The sequence below is a fragment of the Ambystoma mexicanum genome, chromosome 6p (genome assembly GCF_040938575.1).
Source record: "Ambystoma mexicanum isolate Mex_15411 chromosome 6p, UKY_AmexF1_1, whole genome shotgun sequence".
NCBI classification, from domain to species: domain Eukaryota; kingdom Metazoa; phylum Chordata; class Amphibia; order Caudata; family Ambystomatidae; genus Ambystoma; species Ambystoma mexicanum.
Genome location: NC_090935.1, coordinates 449,491,106 through 449,512,799, shown reverse-complemented (window position 1 = coordinate 449,512,799; position 21,694 = coordinate 449,491,106).

Sequence of the window (21,694 nt, the reverse complement as noted above, 5' to 3'; positions counted from 1 at the left end):
TCAATATACATTTGGCGATTTAAAATATGAGTATATACAAATATCAAGATCATTTTTTACAATTTTCATCATTAAAACAAAATATAAACATGATATCATGTAAAAGCAACAAATGATTATTGACAAAAAGTAATATCTAATAAAACAATTCAAGGTGCCATGAAATAAAAAAATAAGAAACAGTGTATCATTAACATAAGTTGTCCATGAATCATGCAAATTTCAAACAATATCTAATTGCAATGATGACAGAAAATGTACAGTTGCTATCTGAAGAGCCAAATGAGGAGAACCAAAAATAAGTAACCAGCATTCATTTGGTTCCATGACGGCAAAAGAAGAACAAAACTTGTTAAAATGTGTTTGACTCCTAGTACATAACCGAGGACATTGGGTAAGAAGGTGCTCAAGTGACTCAGGAGTACCAGGGGCGTTACAAAAGTGACAAATGTTTTGATCATTAGGCTGAATTTTACGTGAACACAACAAATCTCTGGTCTGCCATATAGGCAACGAAAGCGCAAAATTGATTGTCTGTAATGGATAGACGGTGCTTTGGCCAGATAGTGTTCCTTAACCCCTCTCGATTTTGGAGGAAATCGTCGGCTGGTAGCATTTCTATATGTCAAACATTTATGTTGATTATCGATCCAATCCATTTGGTAGAGTTTTTGTTTAGCTTTACCTGGATTTGATATTAAAAGGTCAATTGTAATGTCCGCATGTGCCAAGATCCTATACGTAGAAGTACGCCATTTCCGTACAGATTTTCAGTGCTAAACATATAACTTGAAAGCATTTTTAGCAGAGTTTCTGTGCCGGTGGAGATGAGGCACTGTCTCAAAAATGCACATAGCCTCCAGTGATAGATTGCAGCTAAGGTGGTGATGCAAAATTCATAGCGTAACTGAGGTAAATGCAATACTCTAAGCCAAAATGTTGCTTCCCATTTGTCAAGAGCAAGAAAAGACAGGGGTGACCATGTCTCCAAACCATACATGATTGTAGGGATGACCTTCATTTTCCAAAAGGTCACTACACGAGTGAACTTGTTTCTCATTTTGAACCCAAAGTGACTCCAACCAATTCAACTGCACTGGAATGCACATAACAGAAAGGAATACACAATGTTAACTCCTGATCGCATTTCTTCCAAACTTTCCTCTAGGTTTAAAACTATATGCAAGTGCACCTCCACATCCTTTATTTTCTGTGTTTTTCTTTTGGCTCTTGATCCTCCTGCATCATGTGCAGTAATTAGCACTCTGCAGTTCTTTCATTTAAACCACTGATCTCACTTTTAGTCAAAAAGATTAACTTGTTTTCCTTTTCTACAAGTTTTCTTTTGTCCACATTTTTGTCACTGCCTGCCTTCACTTGATATAACACTGTCCACGTCATTTCCTCTGCTTGATGTAACATCTCAATGTAATGACTAACGATGGGGGGCTGAATCTACCTGGTTTTTAATGCTACTTTTGTGCTCATTAATACGGGTCCTTATTTTCCTTTCTGTTTTCCCTATGTGTAATTTAGTGCTGGGGCAATGAATAGCGTACACCACCATGGTGGAATTACAGTTAGTCCTCGTATTTTCGGCCCATGGCCTTCTTCGTAGGCCCATGTCAACTGTGAGGTTCCTCTGTGTTTGCTGGCAGCAGGAGCATTGACCACAGGGTGTGTGTCCCATGGGTCTGGGTAATCCCCATGCCTCAGTGATTTTCATTTGTTTTGGTTCCTTAGCAGCTATGCTGTTCCTAGAGACTTGGTCCCCAATGTTTTTACTTTGTTTGAATGCTGTAAGAGGCCTCTCCAGCGGACAATCACCCATTTCCAGTATATGCCAGTTCTTATGGATTATTTTCTGTATGTCATTTAACAAATTGCTGAATGTCTGCACGAATACTAGTTTTTCTTTTGTCTCACCTTCCCCTTTTTTTTCTTCTAGGAGGGCTTCCTGGTTGCAATTTGTTTAGCCTGCTTCATAGCTCTTCATGTTAACTTTGGCGGGTAATGCCTTTGATGGAGTTTTCCTCTAAGAAGTTGTGCTTCTTGCTTGTAATGAGCTGGGTATGTGCTATTTCATTTTAATCGAAGAAACTGACCCAACGGTAAATTATCCTGCGTAGGTTTTGGGTGAAAAATACGATAATGCAGTAGTTCATGATTGTCCATTGGTTTATGGAAGGATTTCACCCCCAGCATGCCTTTCTCCATGTCAAGTTGGATCGTCAAGTCCAAGTGGTTTATAGTGCTGTTGTGCCAACTGTTGGTAAAGTTTAAGTGGATGTCGTGTCTGTTGATCCATTCAACAAATTCTCCTGGCTCCACTTCATTCCCTGTCCATATAATAAGCACATCATCAATATAACAATGCCATAGGTGTAGATGTGTGTGTATGGATTTGTCTTGCTATATGACTTTGATCTCAAAATATTCCATTTAGAGATGAGCCACACTGGGTGCTAACGTGGCCCCCATCGCCATTCCTTGAATCTGCTTGAAAGACTGTCCATTGAAATGGAAGTAATTTTCTTTTAATGCGAGTTCTGCACACCACACAATGAAAGATATTGGTGTCTTTGTTAAAAAGTAATTTGTCTAAGCCTCTCTTCAATGACTTGTAGGGCTACATCTTGAGGTATACTAGTATAGAGTGCCACTACATGTAAACTTATCAGTAGTTCTTTACTGCAATCAAAAGGCTGTCCCTCTAGTTCTTTTATAATTTGTGAAGTGTCTTTCACAAATGACGCCATACGTCTCACCAATGGTTATAAATAAAAATCTACTAATTTAGATAGTGGTTCAAGTGCTGATTCTATCACCTTAAATCTCTGCCATTTCTCACCTTCCAGTATCATTTTTAACACTTCTATACACTTTTTGCAACATTTTCTGCTGGTTTTACATCTGTAAATGTTCGCTAATATCTGACATCATCGCGGGCCCTTCGAACAGTGTCATGTGACCACACACCTGTGCACGGCATGATGACGTGTTTGCGAATCCGTCCGGACATTGTGATCGGGTCTGTGCTTCAAAGACAGTTCAGAATTGCGCTTGCTACTGATCTAGTAACTTTAAAACTCAAAATGCACCCTTGCTAAGCTCCTACACTTATTCTTACTCATTATCCATTAACATTCTAGCACACAGCACATACTTGGAAGACTATTAGCAAAACTACTATTTATCTATGAATCATCTACTGCCATTCCTCGTCCACAAAAGCACCATCACCACTACCAGCTGCAGGACGAACACAACAAAAAAAGCACAGAATTTCAAAACCCAATGAACACCACCAAGAAAAGGATGAAGAGGAAGTGCCTACCTCTAGCACCAAGACAGAATCATTGGTGTGGTGGTTCTTCACCACTTTGGGAATGTACCAAAGGCTAAAGCTACGAATGTGAAATGCACTTAGTCGCGGACTACCTGGACAGTACTCCTATGGGACCAGACCATGCACCGCCACACCCAAACCAACCACCAAAATGGTATCAGAAAGGCTGTTTCGCACTTATCAAATACTAGGTTATCATATTGCGCAACCAGAACATTTCTAGCGGACCAACTGCTTCACAACACAATTTTCTGAAATAGAAACTTTACTTTCCATTGTAGCTTTCCTGCTTTCAATACAGTGCATCTTATCATTTCTTTGTGAATTGTCGACACATTTACTCCCTCAAACTCTTAGTCCAGTGTTGAATGCAACCCTTCATGTAGTGGTCACAGTGTGCCTGAGTCCGTTTTGTTTCTGGAAACACATGCCACAACAATTAACACTATTACTGTCAAACAGTGTAGTACAAAAACAACAAAATATTTCAAGTGAACCACATGTCACAATATTTACTTCTATTTTACCGGTATCAACTTGCCTGTTTACAATACATTTCCATTTTCCTTAAAAAATAAATGTATCTGCGGTGCAGACAGGCACATATTTCCCTATATGTCAATTGTAATGTGCCCCCTGTTCTGCTGCTGAAAAGCATTTCCCTAGCATAGAGTTTGACTGGCAAGATCAAATGTATCGTGAAGAAAAGTAGTTTGTCAGAAATAGCTGTAGGTAGTGTGTTCCCACGGCCCAGGCAGCCTTGATAATAATGCAAGGATGTTCAATTTCATCCTTGAAGCAACCACCATGGCTACACACATTGCCTAGCATAATTGCTGGAACTTCAAGGGATAACAGTGACAAAAATACAAATAAAGTAATTGCGTAAAAGTGTAAAAACATAAACAGTGCATTACAAGCTTATTGGCTTCTGTGTAAATCTATCCCCACAATCATATCCATTTCTGCATTCATGCACGTGCCCCTCATTGGCCTGTGCAGTAAGATGTAAATGTGCAAAAACCACAGTTGCAAGTTCATAATGCTTATTGGCAATACAAATTCCTTTTCCCGTTACTTCAATCTTGTCTAACACTGTGGCACATAAACTCTTTGCCTATTGCAATCTTCAGCCACTCAGCATAGTATCAACCTTCCTGCGTGTCCAAACTTCATTTATGGTATTCATTTATTTCTTGGTTATTTGTGAAGCCCCTAAAACTAAAACTAAAATGTACATGTCAGCACAGGACCAAAACAAAGTATGGTGGGGCCAGAGGACAAAACAACTATGATTTCATAGAATAAGTCATTTGCAACGCACCTGTTCAAATGTGTTTCGAGGCATAACTTGACAAGCAAAGGAACAACAAAAGTAAACAGAATAAAAGATCTTACGAGGCCTTGTTTCATTCATATCATGCAATTGCATTTCAAAATGAGAGCAAAAGTTGCAGGGGAATGCAAGAGGACAGTGCAATAACGAACCTCCAGTAAGTGATGCAGGTGTGCCCAGGTATAAGTAAGTGCAAATAGGCATGGCACCATGTGCTTGCCGATACAGTCCATACTATGTAGTGACACCCGACACAGTGCATGGAACTTCTGATGATAAAGCAACCTAGCGACCATAAGGTTTACCGGGTGGCCAGGTAACAAGTAAGTGGAGCAGAACACGAACATTAGTAGGGTAGAGACACGCATAAAATAAAGTCTTCAATTACTTGCAGACCCTGAGGTGTTCCTGCTCAAGTTTCAGAGAGGCAGTGAATCTGTTCCAGAGGAATTCACCAGCCAAGTAGAGAAAACTACCCCCACCCCCACTATTTACCTACAGAAGTGCCTAACCCTCAAAGAGTTGGAGGTACAAGAGTAAACAGCTGAGCAACAAAAATGCTTAAGAAGATAAGTAGTGTGGCCCCTAGCCGCCGAAAGCCTTGCAAACAATACAGACGGTCTTGAAATTGATCCTTGCAGCTACCAATTGCAGGCACTGTAATTATTTTAGGACTGGAGACATATCATCCCTTCAGTTAAGGCCAAGGACAAGTCTTGCAGTGCTGTCTGGATAAGTTGCAGAGGTCAAAGCGTAGAGGGAGTAAGATTTACAAAGAGGCTGTTACAATAGTCCAGCCTAGACAAAACTACAGCTCTTGCGAAGGTAAGATTCTGGGGGAAAGTGACCAAAGCAAAAATACCTCTTAGTATATGCAGCTGCTAGTGTAACTTCTTCAACAAGTCCATAATGTGAGGACATACGAAGAGGGTGGAGTGAAAGATAACACCAAGTTTTTTTTTGGTTTTTTTCTCACCGGAAGTCATAGGTGTAGGACCCAAAGAGGACAGCTGAGTGAAATAGGGAAAATAGTAGGAAGGATCTAATACAAAATATCTCAGTCTTACTGGCCTTAAGGCACACATTGTTGGCTTCCCACCATTCATAATTCACACATACACAGTCAGCAATAGGTGAGAGAGGAGAGGAGAGGATGCAGCACACAGTTTGAAGCTTGTCATCTGTATAACATCTAAAGTTAGATAGCAATGCAGACATTAGGTGCGCTACAAGTGCCAAGTAAAGGTTGAAGACCACCGATCAAATATACGGCCCCCGGTCTTTAGGCCAATGATAAGTCTTACAGCCTTAATTCGAATTACCTGTAGTGGGCAAAGAAAGAAAGTGGGTAAATTAAAGAAGAGGATGTTGCAATAGTACAGCCTACGAAGAACCATTGCTCTACACACATTCAGCTTATAGGTAAACATAAGAGGAGGACGATGAGTATGGGGTAAGCGCAATAGGCCTGTAACAACATTCAATGGACACATATGTATGTTCATTGGGGGAACAAGGTCTTCAAATGTGAGTCTGCAGACACCAGCACGGGGGTGCCCATTTGCAGAATAGTCACAGTGTATAAGATGCCTTTTTGGTGCACATGGTGTACCACACCTTCAGCGTCTCCGTACACCCTGCCCCCTTCCTAGCACACCAACACAGGTGCCAACTGCCATTGATACTAGACGATTGATATTTAAGGGTAAGGCGAGTGCCATAGTCCAATGCATGTGTTATTGCACACCAATATGTAACAATACAGTTATATGTTTGAACATGTAGTGCTCTTACAGAAGTGGCTCACAACTGTTGACCTAGAATTATTTGTAATATTTGTATTTAATTTGTTTTATGTATCCAGTATAGGTTTTTTTCCCCAATGACTCCACGTCATAATACCTCCATATTACAAACACTTTATACTCCCACTACATTACGGACAATTACTTTCCACATTTTACTACTATGGTCATTCTGGTCATACTCCTACTACATTACCTATAATTACAATACACCTACTACTACCCCAGAATCTAACCACTGACCGCAACACAATTAACTGAATAACAAGTATGTATCATACACGGTCAACTAATAAAACTCACCCCCACCTCCATTTGTTTGTTTGTTTGTTTATTTATTTGGTAATGCGCACCAAACCCTTGGGTAACCGGGCGCAGCAATGTACATGAAGACTTAAGCTTGTTACAATATTTGGCATGAATATGGCGAACACAAGGCAAAAAGAAATATATACAGTAATACAATATTTGGCATGAGTATACCAAACACAAGGTAAAAAGAAATATATACAGTAAAATATGCAAACATGTGTGCACGTACAAGACATAGCCTAAAGGAGTTTGAAGCATTCTAGCAAGACTTTCTAGTAGCTGAATATATGATTAAGTTTATAGGTCAAACTATAAAGCTAGGTATCATATACTTGTAGGTGGGTGTTAGTCAGGTTATGTGTCATTGGTTAGGTATCATATACTTGTAGGGGTGTTAGTCAGGTTATGTGTCATTGGCCCGCAGCCAGTTAATTATTTTGTGTCTAAATTTAGGGTACGGTTGTTCAGTTCTAAGGTCGAGAGGTAACTTGTTCCAACAGTGAGCAGCTTTGACTGGGAAGCTAGTTCCTCCCGCGGTTGATCGCTTAAACCGGGGAGTTTCTAATTTAAAGGTATTGGCCGATCTCATGGGTCGCGTGGAGGTTTTCCTCGTAATTTTTTCCATAAGATACGGTGGGGCTAGGTTGTTCAGACATTTAGAGGTGATGGAAGCTGTTTTGAGTAAGATTCTGTCCATTATTTTTAGCCAATTAACCTCTTTCCTGAATTTGGTGACGTGCTCTCTATGGGGGATGTTTAGTGCTGCTCTCAAGGCATTGTTCTGCAGTCTTTGAATTTTGTCTGTGATGTATTTGTTAGCTCCTGAGTACAGGGCATTACAGTAGTCTAGCCTAGAGAGCATTAGCTAGAGTGATGCAGCTAGAGCTGGAGAGGTACGGTCTGGCTGCGCGGATGAGTTTGCAGGTGTAGGTGGTAGAGGAGGCGAGGGAGTTGACCTGCTTCTTGATAGTGAGGGAGGAGTCCAGATAGAATCCAAGGGTTTTAACCACAGGCATCACTTTGATAGGGTTGTTATCAATGTTGAAGGATGTGTAGTTTGGGCCTAGTTTTTGGATATTAGCTTTGGAGCCTAGGATTAGTATCTCGGTTTTATCGTCATTCAGGCAGAGGCCATGTGAGGCCATCCATGCCTGAATGAGGGTGTATATCTTGTTCACCAAGGCTGAGTCTGTCTCGTGGTCGCCCGAAAGGGGTATGAGGATCCGGGTGTCATCTGCGTAGTTCGTGTAGGTGACACCCAGTCTGTCCAACGTGTCAAATAAAGGCTTGGTGAAGATGTTATACATGGTGGGGGAGACACAAGATCCTTGTGGGACACCACAAGTTATTTTGATAGGGTCAGTCGGAGGTGGAGAAGACTCGCATAGTGCAATTAGCTAAGGATTGAACCCAAGCAATGGCATCTCCAGTGAAGTTGGCGGCAGATTCGAGGTGGTTGCATAGGATTGCATGGTCTACCAAGTCAATCGCTGCCGACAAGTCCAGTAAGAGGAGCAGGGCTGTTTTTCCAATATCCTTTAGTTCCTCAATTTGTGTCTTGAGGTCTAATAGAGCTGTTTCTGTCCCATGGAGTGGGCGGAAGCTAGATTGCCATGAGCCAAGAAGGTGGTTGGCTTCCAGGTAGTCCTGGATTTGTATGTAAGCGGTTCTGTCTAAGATCTTAAGTAGAAACGGCACAGTGGTGATGGGTCTGTAGTTGGTAGGGATAGTGGGATCTAAGGTTTGTTTTTTCAGTAGTGGGAGGACCCATGATTCTTTGAGGTTGGTAGGTACCGTGTTGGATTTAAAGGAGGAGTTTATGAGCTTGGTGATGAAGGGGACTAAGTCCCTAGCTGCGTCCTTTATTATTTGTGCAGGGCAGGAGTCGCCCTTGCAGTTGGATGGTTTGAGGGACAATATTATTTTTTCTGTGTCAATTATGGAGATAGTCTTGAATCTGAAGGGTGCGGTAGACTTCTTCTCCTGAGGTTGGGGTATTTGTTGGTCAGAGGGTAACAGTGTGGCCTTTTTTTTGCAATTTTGCTTTGGAGCAAGGAAATTTTGTTAGAGAGGGCAGTTTGGATGTTGGTACACCAGATTTTGTTTTTGGGGGCATTGTCTGTGGGTTGAATGGGGGATTCCAATTCGCGGAGGATGGCGAATAGCTCTTTAGTATTAGAGTTAGCTTTCTCAATCCTATCGTTGAAGGTGTTCTTCTTAATTTTGATTATTTCTTTTTTGTAGGCTTTGGCAAATTCAGTAAGAGTATTTTTGTTACTTTCAGTGGGTGAGTGGCACCAGATAGTTTGGAGTTTTCTTTTTTGTAGTCTTAGAGATTTGAGGTGGGGCGTAAACCAGGCATTTAGGTGGGCTTCCTGTTTTGCTTTGCGCAGTTTGAATGGGGCAGTAGCGTCTAGGGCTTTGATCATAGCATCATTGAAAGTATTTACTAAGGCGTCAGGGTTGTTACTTTCCAGTCCCGATATGGTTGGAAGGAGGAGAGGGATAATATTTTCAGCAGTCCTATCCTTCTTGCTTCTAGTTGGGAGAGGAGGAACCGTGTAGTTGATTTTGGGGCTCAGGAGATCTAGTGTGGCGGATAAAGTTATTAGATAATGATCAGTCCATGTTTGAGGAGCAATATCTGTAATATTGATATTACAATTCAGTTCAGATACCCAATCGAGGGTCCTTCCTTTTATGTGGGTAGGGGAGAGGACTTTTTGATCAAGCCCATGGTCCTTGATCAGGGCTGCGACTGACTCTGCATGTTTATTGTCAGTTTCATTAAAGCCAAGGTTGAAGTCTCCCAACAGTAGGGTTTGGGAATGATCTTTAGTATTGTTAGCTATGAGGTTGGTTAGATCGTCTTCAAAGGTGCCTAGCGGCCCCGGAGGTCTATATATCAGGTGGATTGAGAGCGTACGATTATTAGAGAGGGACATTTTGGCTGTGAGTGTTTCACAGGATGAGTAGGAGGATGGAATGGCGGGTCTGATGGGAAGGGTAGATTTGAAGATGATGGCTAGTCCACGGCCTCTGGCATTTGGCCTGTCAGCTCTGAAAATTTGGTATTTGTCGGGCACTGCTAGCATTAGTGTTGGTCCTGCTGCATCGTGAAGCCAGGTCTCAGTTATGGCCAGTAGGTCCAGATTGTCATTATTTAGGATGTCAGCAATTTCTGTGGCATGGGCCACCGCTGATCTTGCGTTAATAAGGGATCCTATTAGTGTCAAAGAGTTGTTGTGTTTAGTAGTTTGACAAGTTTTAGGTAATATGGTCTCTAAGGTTGTGGAGGTTAGTAGAGGTTTGAGCGCCGGTATAAGTGGATTGCTTGACTAATCGAGGTAGGTGCCCGCGGACACCGAAATTGCCTGCGGACCCAGGAGCATTTCCAAACCCTTTTTTCACCTATAAAAACAGCTTTACATTACCTTAATTCCACTTTTCTACCATTTCTAGGCCCTCTTTCAGCCACCAAATAACCCCAAATGTCTTTCCCAAGCTGTCCGTTCAGAATGCTGCATGAAATCTACCCACCACCAAATGACCCAAATTGTGTTTTCCAGTTGTTTCGCCCACCGAGCTGTTTGCTCTTTGCTTCCACTGTCCGTGGATCCAACATGGCTGGTGTTTCCATGAATCTGACACATCTCACACTCTTCACCATCCAATTAGCGAGTGCGTTCGATGTCCGCAAGCATCACGCCCACCACTGGACCAATCGGAGGCCCGATCATGTATTGAACAGGGAAGTCAGTTTGCCGACCGAACCCAGATATCACACATTGTTTTTCCCTACTTTTTTTTTTTTAAACTACTGGACGGATTTACATCAAATTTTAAAAAGGACGCTTTATGGACCAAGTCGCCTCTACTTCTGTAAATTTGGGGAAAATACGGTTTGGGCTGCAGACAGGAGCAACATGTTTTTCCCATTGCATCTATTGGAAAAATAACCATTTTGGGACCCCCTTATAACTTTGTCCCCCCTTGACGAAACCTCACCAATCTGACGGAGCCACATACCTTTTTTTTCAGTTTTCTGAGGATTCGTCCACAGGGGGCGAAGTTTTAAGCCACCCAATAAGTGCTCTTTCAATGGATTGAGCAACTTAACCATAACTACAGGGCCGAAACAGCAGGCCCTGTAATATATATGACAGAATGGAACTGCGCTGAGTTTTCCAAACCTGTGGTTGGACCCCAGCATAAAAAGCAAGAATGATGTGTACAGTAACCATGCCATATGGATACATTAAACTATGTATGTATATTTATTGTAATAATGTATGTATGGTGCTGTTAATCTTTCCTTAATCACTCCAGAGCACGCCATCTGTCTGGTGAAAGAGACATTTTGATAGGGAGAGTGGATGAAGTTAGAGATTAATGTAAAGATGGACTTCACATGTAGATGGTTCAGGGCCAAGATGGACGCACATGATGGAAGTGTGAGGCAAGGAACAATGGTAGAGGAGTAAGTAACATTTGTGACTGTGAAGGCAGAGGCGCGGCGCAGAGGTAAGGAATGTGATGTTTTGGTGGCTGATTGGAGAAGTAAAGATGAAAGGATTGTCAGGGGGGTAAGGGAAAAGGGAAATGTGAAAGAAGAGGAGAGTCAGTTAGGGGCAGAAGGAAATGATGCCGAGTGACAATTTGGAGTATGAGGGCAGATGCAAGTAACATAGAAACAGTTGGAGGTGCAACACAGACACGGCTTGAAGTAAAAATTAGGAGGGCTGGAACAAGACTAGGTGATATGGTACAGAAGGAGGGGCATTCAAACTGGTGTTGAAATGGAAATTAGGATTGTGAGATTAAGAGATGTGTTAAAGGTGGAGTGATGGCAACAAACATATGGCGAGAGGGAGGCCATAGCACCCACCAATTTCCTACCTTACCTGCTGCCTCAAGTTCCTCCAGCATCTCTGCCACTAGACATCACCACCATTGAATTACCGCTCACGTCTACAGAATGGATCACCCGCTTCACCACCCCTCCAACTCCGCTGATTCCATGCCACACCCATTTGAGAAATGCAAGACTAGGGTTGTGCTTCTGCTGTAGGACCAAGTCCCGTTGGATACCTGTCCTATACAATCCTAGTGAATCCAACTTATCGCCTCCCCCCGCACCTACTGCCCTAAACAGTGATAGTAATCCCATCACATTTCACATTACGCCTCAAGGAGACCCTGTCACTGCCAACCCCACCCTCAAGGGAGCTCTTATCAATGCACGCTCCTTAGTGGCACATGCCACCGACATTGCAGACCTGATTACATCCAACCATCTGGACTTCATCGCAGTCACAGAAACCTGGTAACACCCGGCTGCAGGCCCTGCTCTATATCTTGCCATTCCTGAGAATTACACCATTATCAGTGCAGATAGAAATACAGGGAAAGGAGACGCAGTGGCATTCATAGCAAAATCCGATCTGAACCTCAGAGAAGTTCCCAATCCAGGATTACCATTAGCTGAACTCCTTTCAGTCAAACGCTCCCTCTCCAACACCCATATTATACTACTTCACCACATTTATCGACCCCCAGGTGCCATCTCCTCCTTCGAGGAAGACATCTCCCATCTTTTAACATCTAATACCAAACCCAGCACAAAATTTTTTTTTTTTGGGTGACCTTAACCTAGGTCTGCATGACCCGAATGATGCTAATGGCTCCCTGCTTGATGATACCATCACACAATTAGGATTCACTCAATGTATCAACAAGCTCACCCACTCCAAAGGCAGAACACTGGATTGCTGGCCGATTCCAACTGTGATAGCTCTTTACTTAACATCATACCCTGTGCGTGGACAGACCATCACTGTATTATCCTTACCATACCCAAAGATACTCACCTCAGCATACCCACCACCACTGCACCACAAGTGCTGTCTAGGAACAAATGAAACATAACATTAGAAAATTTGAGACAACATCTTCACCCAATCACCAACCTTCAGCCCAACACCATCTCAGACCCAGACTCTCTGGTTGACCACTATAACGTTACCTTGGAACAAGCCCTAAACCAGATTGCACCACTAAAACTGAGAAAGTCTAAACTGACCGCCCACCTAAACAAATGGTTCTCTGCAGAACTAAAAGCGCTACGTAATATTAAAAGAACGTCGGAAGCTAGCTGAAGAAAAGCTCCCTCCTCCCCCACCAAGGAAAACATTTCAATTGCAGCCGTCACATACAAAGCTGCCATTACTAACCCAAAAAAGGAGATATTCAATACCAGAATTCAGAACGCTAAATCTGGTACGAAAGAACTCTTCTCTATCTTAAGAGAATTAGAATCCCCAGCGCCGCCCACGGATGACTGAATCGAGGGTAAAGCCTGGTGTGAGAACATCCAGCAAGTCTTATCAGACAAAATAGCTCTCCTGCAAGCTAAAATAGAATTTCTTACTCCTAAAGCCCATCTACGCAAAGTGCCTAGCCCTCCTCAACCTTCCTGTCCCCCTTTCCACTTCTTCCCAGTTTCTACAGACGAAGTAGTAAATAAAATTGCAATCCTCAAATCTTCAAATTGTCAAGGGGATTCATGTCCAGCCTCAATTATCAAGGATGGTGCCAAAGATCTAGCACCCTTTATTACCAACCTGTTTAATGCCTCCTTTAAGAGCTCCTCAGTCCCTAATAACCTTAAAGAAGCCTGGGTCATGCCACTAGTCAAAAAACCCAACCTAGTCCCCAACATCCCGACCAGGTATAGACCTATTACGAGTGTCTCTTTTCTTCTGAAGATTCTAGATAGAGTAGCGTACCTCCAAATGCAACAACACTTGGAAGACAACAACCTCCTAGGTCTGCGACAATCCGGCTTTAGACCTAGGCATGGGACTAAAACACCCCTCCTGGACCTAAAAATCCGAAAGGACGAAGCCAAAGACAAGGGCAAGCTGGCCATCCTGCACTTGTTGGATTTGTCGGCAGCCTTCGATCTAGTTGATCATGAAATCCTAACCAAACACCTCACTTTGGCTGCAGCATTCTCCCGAATTCCTCTTATTGGATCCAATCATTCCTTTCCAATAGAATGACCAGGGTTTTTGCACATTCCGCTGTGGTTGACCCAGTCCCTATCCAATGTGGAGTCCCCCAAGGCACTTGTGTCTCTCCCACACTTTACAATAGCTTTACGAAGCTTCTCTTTGACCGTCTTGATGACCTGGGTGTCACATATACAAACTGCGCAGATGACACCCAGGTCCTCATCACTCTCTCCCATTGCTATGAAAAAGATATTGTAAAATGTAATGAAATTTACGTCAAAATCCAGGCCTGGGTGGCTACACACAGTCTTTGTTTAAACGATGACAAGACAGAACTGCTGATCCTCGGATCCCAGGCCCGTCTCAACAAGCTTGTCCCTCGTTACCAGTCATTCACTATTGATGGCAACGACATTAAAGTCACCAAAGAAGTCAAAACCTTGGGTGTCTACTTTGACTCCACTCTCTCGCTCAAAAAGCAAATAAACTCTACTGTCTCCACTACGACCTACACCAATAAACTCACTCTAGCGAGGGCACTGATTCTGTCAACATTGGATTACTGCAATACCTTATTTCTCGGTTCCACAAATCATAACCTAAACAGACTCCAAGTTCTCCAGAACAATGCCCTTAGATGTGCACTCAACCTTCCACTTACCACCCATATATCCACCATCAGAAAGGAAGCTTGTTGGCTTCCAATACGTGATAGAATTAAACTACGCACTCTTGTCATTACCCACAAATGCCTATCCGTGTCAGCGGCCCAATACCTTTCTGACAAATTCTCAAGACAGTGCTCCATCAGACCTACCAAAGCCCCGTACTTACACCAACTGAACATCCCCAAGTTTAACCTGAAAACAGCTGCTGAAGCGAGCTTCCCTGTGCTAGCAGCAACGTGCTGGAACTCGCTCCCCACAGACTGGAGAGCTGAATCTTCCTTTTGGTCTTTTAGAGACAAGGTGAAGGACTTGCTCTTCTCCCAGCAAGGATAATACCCTGCTTCTCAGCCTCGCCATCTCTGTAGCTAATACAGAATGGTTTGCCATTCATTGCTCCATTCATTGTATCTGTAATACTAGCGTTGACTTCTTGCATTCACCACTATGTAACCTGGTCTTCACTTTGTATCTGTACTCTTTACTTGTAACTATTGTGTTCTTATTGTATGTGTAACCTGTTTTATGCACTAAGCTGAGTGCGCCCAGATACCTTAGGGTTAGGCCGCGCTATACAAATAAATAAACTAAACTAAACTAAGGAAGGAAATAAAGAAAATATGTATTACGTGGGAGGAGAGGCACAGTGGCTATAATTCAAGTGAGGAAGTTAAGTTATGTTGAGAGTTGATGGAGAGACTGGCATAGGATCAGAAGCAAAGTTATAAGTGACTTTCAAGATTGTGAGATTGAGTAAGTGGCCCCCGACAGAGATGGAAATAATGACTCGGAGATTAGGAAGTGGGGCATAGAGGAAATTATGGAAGTAAATGCGGTTCAGTGTTGCGAAGGTGTGCAAGAAGAAGCCTGGATGTAAACATGAGAAGACTCGGAGTAACATAGGGAAAGGAAGGAAGCAATGAATTATAACACACAGTGGATTAGAATGTTAGTGTATGTCTTCAGCTATAAACTTTAACATTCTCTAGTAGTCAGCTTTACATTCATTATTGGGAAGCAACTGAGTCCTCGAAGACCCCAAACTTTCCTACAGGAAATGCATTTCCTTTCAAACTTCAGAGTCAAGCTTGAGTGTCCCTGGGCTTCACAGAAAGAAGCTCTACAACTCGCATGGGATCATATATGCTGGACCTGAGAAACCTGGGTTACAGGTAATGTTGTTAAGATCATTACTGGGATTTAAGAGAGTTGCTATTGCTTCATGAATGCGCCTTGAAAGTTATATCTACCGCTTCCGCATTCATCCAGGAAGTGTGTGTTTTTCTTGAGATCCTTTAAACAGCATTCCTGCATAGTGAAGTGGTTGTGGTGAGTGGTTGTTGGGGCCTTTTGTATGAGTATGTGGACATATGTGTTTAAAACTGCATGTACTTGCAGTGTCCTATTTGCCCGTTTATTCATGATTAGTGAATGTTAATGCTGAGATCTTTGATTGAGCTGATCATGCACCAATGTATATTGAATCAAATAAATGGTTCCATGCCAGGAATTCCATGCTTGGAAGCACCTGGGCATATGATGGCAGAGCGAGCACATGAAGTCATTGTACAAATGAAATGAATGCGGAAGTGATGATGATTAATGGATCACCACTTCACGTGCACTTAAACTAAAAAATAGTAATGATAATATGCATGGTTGGCTTCTGCCCAGTATACTAAAGTCTCGAAGGTTCCATGAGTGCTGAGATTAACCTGTACTTCTCTATCACAATGTGCACTTTGAAAATGCATCTTCTGTATCTTTACATGCCAAGGTAAACAGCATGAAAACAACTTCAGCGCACAAAAGCAATCAGATCTCTATCCACGTGCAAGAACCGCACGATTGTAGAAAGAGACATCTTGGGAACAGTTATGTGATTTTCTAAACATCATCTTCTTCCTACAATAACAACCGTTCTCAACGTGCATTACCATCTATAGTGCATTATGTGAACATGCCATACATATCAATGTTTTATAATGCTGTAAAACACAGATGATAATATGCATATGGCACTGGGCACGAGTTGTGTTCACCGAATAAAATGGAAGCATAAGGAAGGAGCACGTTAGGTTAACTGGCTTTTTGTACGCCCCTTTTCTCCCCCCCCCCCTGACATAAATAAGACCTCTGCTGTGTGCTGTTCTCAGTACACATTCAGTGGACAATCAGTAACAAGAGCACGTGACCCTCCCTCTTGCTTCCTGCGGCAAGGTCAATTGTAGAAAAGCAATGTGTTGCCTGTGTGGCTGCCAAGTTTTAATTGAAATGTTGTGATAAATTTCACTGCCGGGTCAGATGTCAGTTTCTGGTTAAGGAGGGGGTCAAGCTGGTCTCTTAAAGAACCACTCTTGATTTTTATAGTGTCCGCTGATTTGCTCCTGAAGGGTGATTTACCACAGAAATGACCTCTTCACTCTTGCCTGACCCCCTCCAAAATTGTCAAGGCTCAGGTTCAACAGCAGTCATTGGCTGAAGGAGGGATTTATTAAACGAGGCTTCTTTTTATTAGCATGAAAATAGGCCTCAGCGAATCAATAAGACAGGAAGCGTTCTATTTATTGCCTTAGACTGCAGACGTAAAGGTCACTTCTCCCAAAGAGAGCTGCGCATTGTAACAGAAATAGCACAAATGGATGAGGACAGTGCCTCACTAACACTGGCTTTCCACCAAGAGACTTATTGTTTTTTATCTGTGGAAAACAATTGGTGAATCTTAGGGGGCCCGTTAGGAGTATGGCCGCATCAGTAAAGACGTGCTAAACACCACATATGTTTAAAATACCACCTAATTATGGGATCCGGAAGGGTGTCTGTAGGTATGGATGTATTGGATTCATATAGCAGCACATCCTTAGCTTGCATTGGCGCACTGTTAGTTTTAAGCGTGTTTTATGGCTGGGATAAATATTGCATTAGGTGCATAGCAAGTACGGATTGGAGTAAACAGTCCAGAGAGTCAGGGGATTGCTTCACGACGGTTTGTTCTCATGTTTGTTCTCACCTTTTTGCCCAAGCTCTTCTTTCTCTTCTGATAAATACAAGTCAGACCTCTAAGAGGGAGACATCCATGATAGCGAATTCCTCTCTGAGATGTTTGCCATGATTTACGTTTTCGGATTTATAGAGTTACATAGTATTAAACATGCTCTGGCATATTCATCACATTGGGTACATAGAAAGTACTACATGGGGTAAATATGGGGTAAATATGGATTACGGCATTGGGTAAGTATAAAGTATTGCACATGTTCTCCATGTATTACTGTCTATGTAACAAATGAAGTACATAGAATTAGCTGCGTGCATAGCGGTGGAGACTCACAGGGATACTGGAGCAGAAGTCCAGCCTAGGATGGACATGAGAATCTTGGTCGACTGAAAAGTACTATATTAATTTCAAGCTAGGTTTGTGCTATATAAATCACCTACATACATTCCTACATACGAAGTGAGGTGGGGTAAATCTTACAGATGCTCGGTTAGTTGAACCTGTCTGCTGTTCCAATGGATGGAATTACTTGCTGTAGTTTTAAATTGTTCTCAGAAAGAGTGAGCCCAAGGTAGCCAGCATTAAGGGAAGCAGTGCATAGTGGAGAGGGGAAAGTGAGTTCATTGTTGGAAGTTAGGAGATCCATCACCTCAGTATTGGAGGAGATGAGCATCAGACAGCACAGTACCATCCTGTGACCTATGGTAGAACAGCAGTCAATGATAGAGAAAGACATTTCAAGGTTGACAGAGGGAATGAAAAGATGTGTGAGCCACCATGAAGAGATCATTCAAGTAGCCAATGGAGGAGATGAATTTGCCATGAGATGAAGTATGGTGAGTGAACAAGAAGGGACCAACAATAGATCCTTGTGGTATCCAAACGTGAAGGGGAGTGGGTGAGGATATTTCCATATACCAGGAAATGGCAAAGTAGCAGATGGCCAAGTCAGACCCAATCCGGGTTAAAGCAGTCTTCTGAAATTTGAGGTAAGAGAGTTATGATAACTAATGAGTAGTTGAAGGGGTCATAAGCCTGTAGAGCTATAGAAAGAGGAGGCTAGATGAAAAATGAGAGTGATGAAAACTAGGAAAGAATTTAGAGACATATGAGAGTGATGCCTCTGCAACCCACTTTGAAGGGAGTCAAAGAGTTCATGCACTTCCAGGAAGACAGTGATTGGATTGAGTACCGCCCCCTCTAAGATTTTAGAACGGTGGGGAAGAACAGAGCCATGGCGGTATTTGCCATGGCTGTTGGCTTCAGGCATCGATTTCATCAAGAGAGCTATGCTTTCTGCTATATTAGAGCAGGCTGGCAATATCCCAGAAGATATCGATAGGGTGAAATGAGGGGATAAGTTGGTGCAAGAAAAGGGTGTCGGTACATTTATGACCCGGAGACCTGTGAGCACAGGATTAGGTAGCAGATAGGGGAATGGCAGACAATTCCGATGGAGTGAAAAAGCTGAGAACGAGGAATGGGTGAAGATAAGTGGAGGTGTGGAGAAAGGGGGAGAATCCAGATGAGGAGCAGTCACGGTGTGTGTTCCAGATTGTCACAGTGTTAATGGAGAAGTAACAAGCAGAGCCAACACAAAGAAAGAAGATGGAGTGAGATTGAGGCAGAGCAATTGCAAGGGTTCTGGAATATTTGAGTATGTTAATGATAATGATAATGATGTGTTATTTATATAGCGTCTTAATCCAAAGCACTTTACAGAGCACATATTTACATACAATATCACCCAACCGAAATTGGTACTCATGTATCGACCTCGGAAGCATGAAAGGCTGAGTTGGCCTTGCCGGGTCTTTGAACCTGCTTGCTGGAGTCTAGCACAGAGCCGATTAAGGTTGGAGAGGCAGGAGACGCTGGAAGAACCGCTTCATGTGCAAAATCAAGAAGAGTTGATGTTGATTTATAATCAAGGAGGCTATTTTTAAGGGATAGCTGCAAAGCACAAAGGGAGACAGACAGATGAGTCAAGGACATGCAACATATTTCTCTAAGATGATGGAAGAAGAAAACATCTGCAAGAGCCAAGTATTGAACAATAAAAAGTGTATAATGTCTGTGCAAGGTAGAGTGAGCAAGTCTCTAGAGGCCAAGAGGAGCAATGACACCCAATATAATTAAATCAAATAGCAGTAAATAAAAGGCTGAAAATGACAAATACGTAGTCTCTTCATATGTGACTCAGAAGTAAAAAACAAGGCTACTCATTAACCCTCGAATGAAGATAGTGATGTGCTTTCACGCCTTTAAATGTCCTAGAACAGAGAACATGCTGCAAAGTCAACTACATATGGAAAACCTTGGCTCATGGACATACTGATGAGAGATGATGGACTAATTGGGAAAGTCGGGTGTAATCTGACGTGATCCTTGCACCTGGGTTTTGTTTTTCTTATGTGTTGCTAACAAGTAGAAAGTCCAATGTTGTGTGTGAATGCCAACCAATCAGTGGGTCTATGGGGCAACCTGCTAGACAATGTTGCACAACCAATCAGTTGCCATTTTACTTGCTATAATCGGTATTATATGTATGTAGAGGTAGTTTGAGGGTTGTCTTACAAATAGGAGACAGCCAATTAGCTACTAACCAGTATACCTTCTATAAGTAGTTATGTTCCCTGAATTCAATCCCTCCGGCTAATAGGTGTTATGGTTTGCCACGTAGGATGATGTCATAGATGACACATATTGGGGTATAAGATCCTTGTGTAATTAAGTTTGTGTGTGAGTGTGCAAGCATCAGTCCGATGTCTGCCAGATGACCCTACTTTATTAAATTGAGAATGGACTTTGCCATATTCCTTGAGTCTGTCCGGTTATTTGGTGTAAGATCTTTATTGGTAATTCCATCTAGCACAAGAGATGCTCCAAGGTGCTAGAGCACATGGGCAAGGGTGGGAAGTACCGACAGAGGAAAAGAATATTGGTGCTACTGTGGAATAACTGGGTGGGGATATTGACTGGAGGGAGGATTCTACTTGACTAACAGGCAATTGACAAAGCTATGTCTGAATTTATATTCACTAATAGAAGAAGGTGTGAAGGAGGTAAGTGGAGGAAGAGTGGCTACAGCAAAGACTAACAGAGAGTGATCAATGGCATAAGGAACAATAGAGGGTGGTGATATTTTGAGGATGGAGGGTAATATAATGTCTAGGGAGTCACCTGCCAAACATTTGGGTGGACTGGATGTGGAGGGTGACCAGTGAGTGATCAGTATGAGAGGAGACACACTGATGACTGTGTTCCTGAGTCATGTTCAGGGGGTTTAAGTATCCCATGGGTATGTCTGGAACATCAGGGAATAAACATTTGAGTAGAAGGTTAAGGTGTTACAGCAATAAGTTAAGGGTAGAAAGAGACTGGTATATGAGAATGTTAGAGTGATATGCTAGGGCAGTTATAAACACAGATAAGTAAAATATAGGTGGATGTGTGCTTGTATTGCTCAGTAAATCCATGCTCTCCCATTGTTGCATGAGCAGGGTTTTGAGAAGAGGTGGCCATATTTGTGTTTGAGGCTAGTAGTGTGGTTGTGCCATTGGAAAGTGACCACATCATGAGAGCCAACCAATAAGAGATGTGGTAAGTAAAACTAAAACTGGTAAATAAGGAGGTAATTCTTTGAGTATTCCAGAACCCCAAAGTTAGTTTTGTGGGTGGCACAGAAAGTGGAGAGGTGACTTCAGAAGAAAAATGAGTGTGTTAGATATGTAAAGATGGATGAAGAGTAGAGTGACATAAGGGTCCGTTAGCATATTATATGATATCATATGATATGATAAATCATTTATAACGCACCTGTACACAAGTATGTCTAGGCACGACAAGACAAGGGAGGGAAGACAGAGAGAGGACAATACACATGATCTTACTAGACCTTGTGGCATTCAGATCATCCAAGTGCGACAGAGCCAAAGTGCATGGGGGAAGGAGAGGGGGAAGTGCAAGGGAGATGGAGGGGAAGTGCGATCGGTACAGCAATGTTGCAGTAAGTGCATCCAAGGCAGCACAGCACTGGGTAAATGCAAGGAGGCAGGATACTGTAGAGGTTACAGTTACAGCCCCAAAGTGCGTGGTGGCCTGGAGGTAGTGCATGAGGGACTGATAATGGAGAAGCCTGGGACCCATTATGCTCAGGGGGTAGCCAGTAAACTAGTCCGTGAGGCAGCAGGTGGGTCAGCAGGGGAGGGAG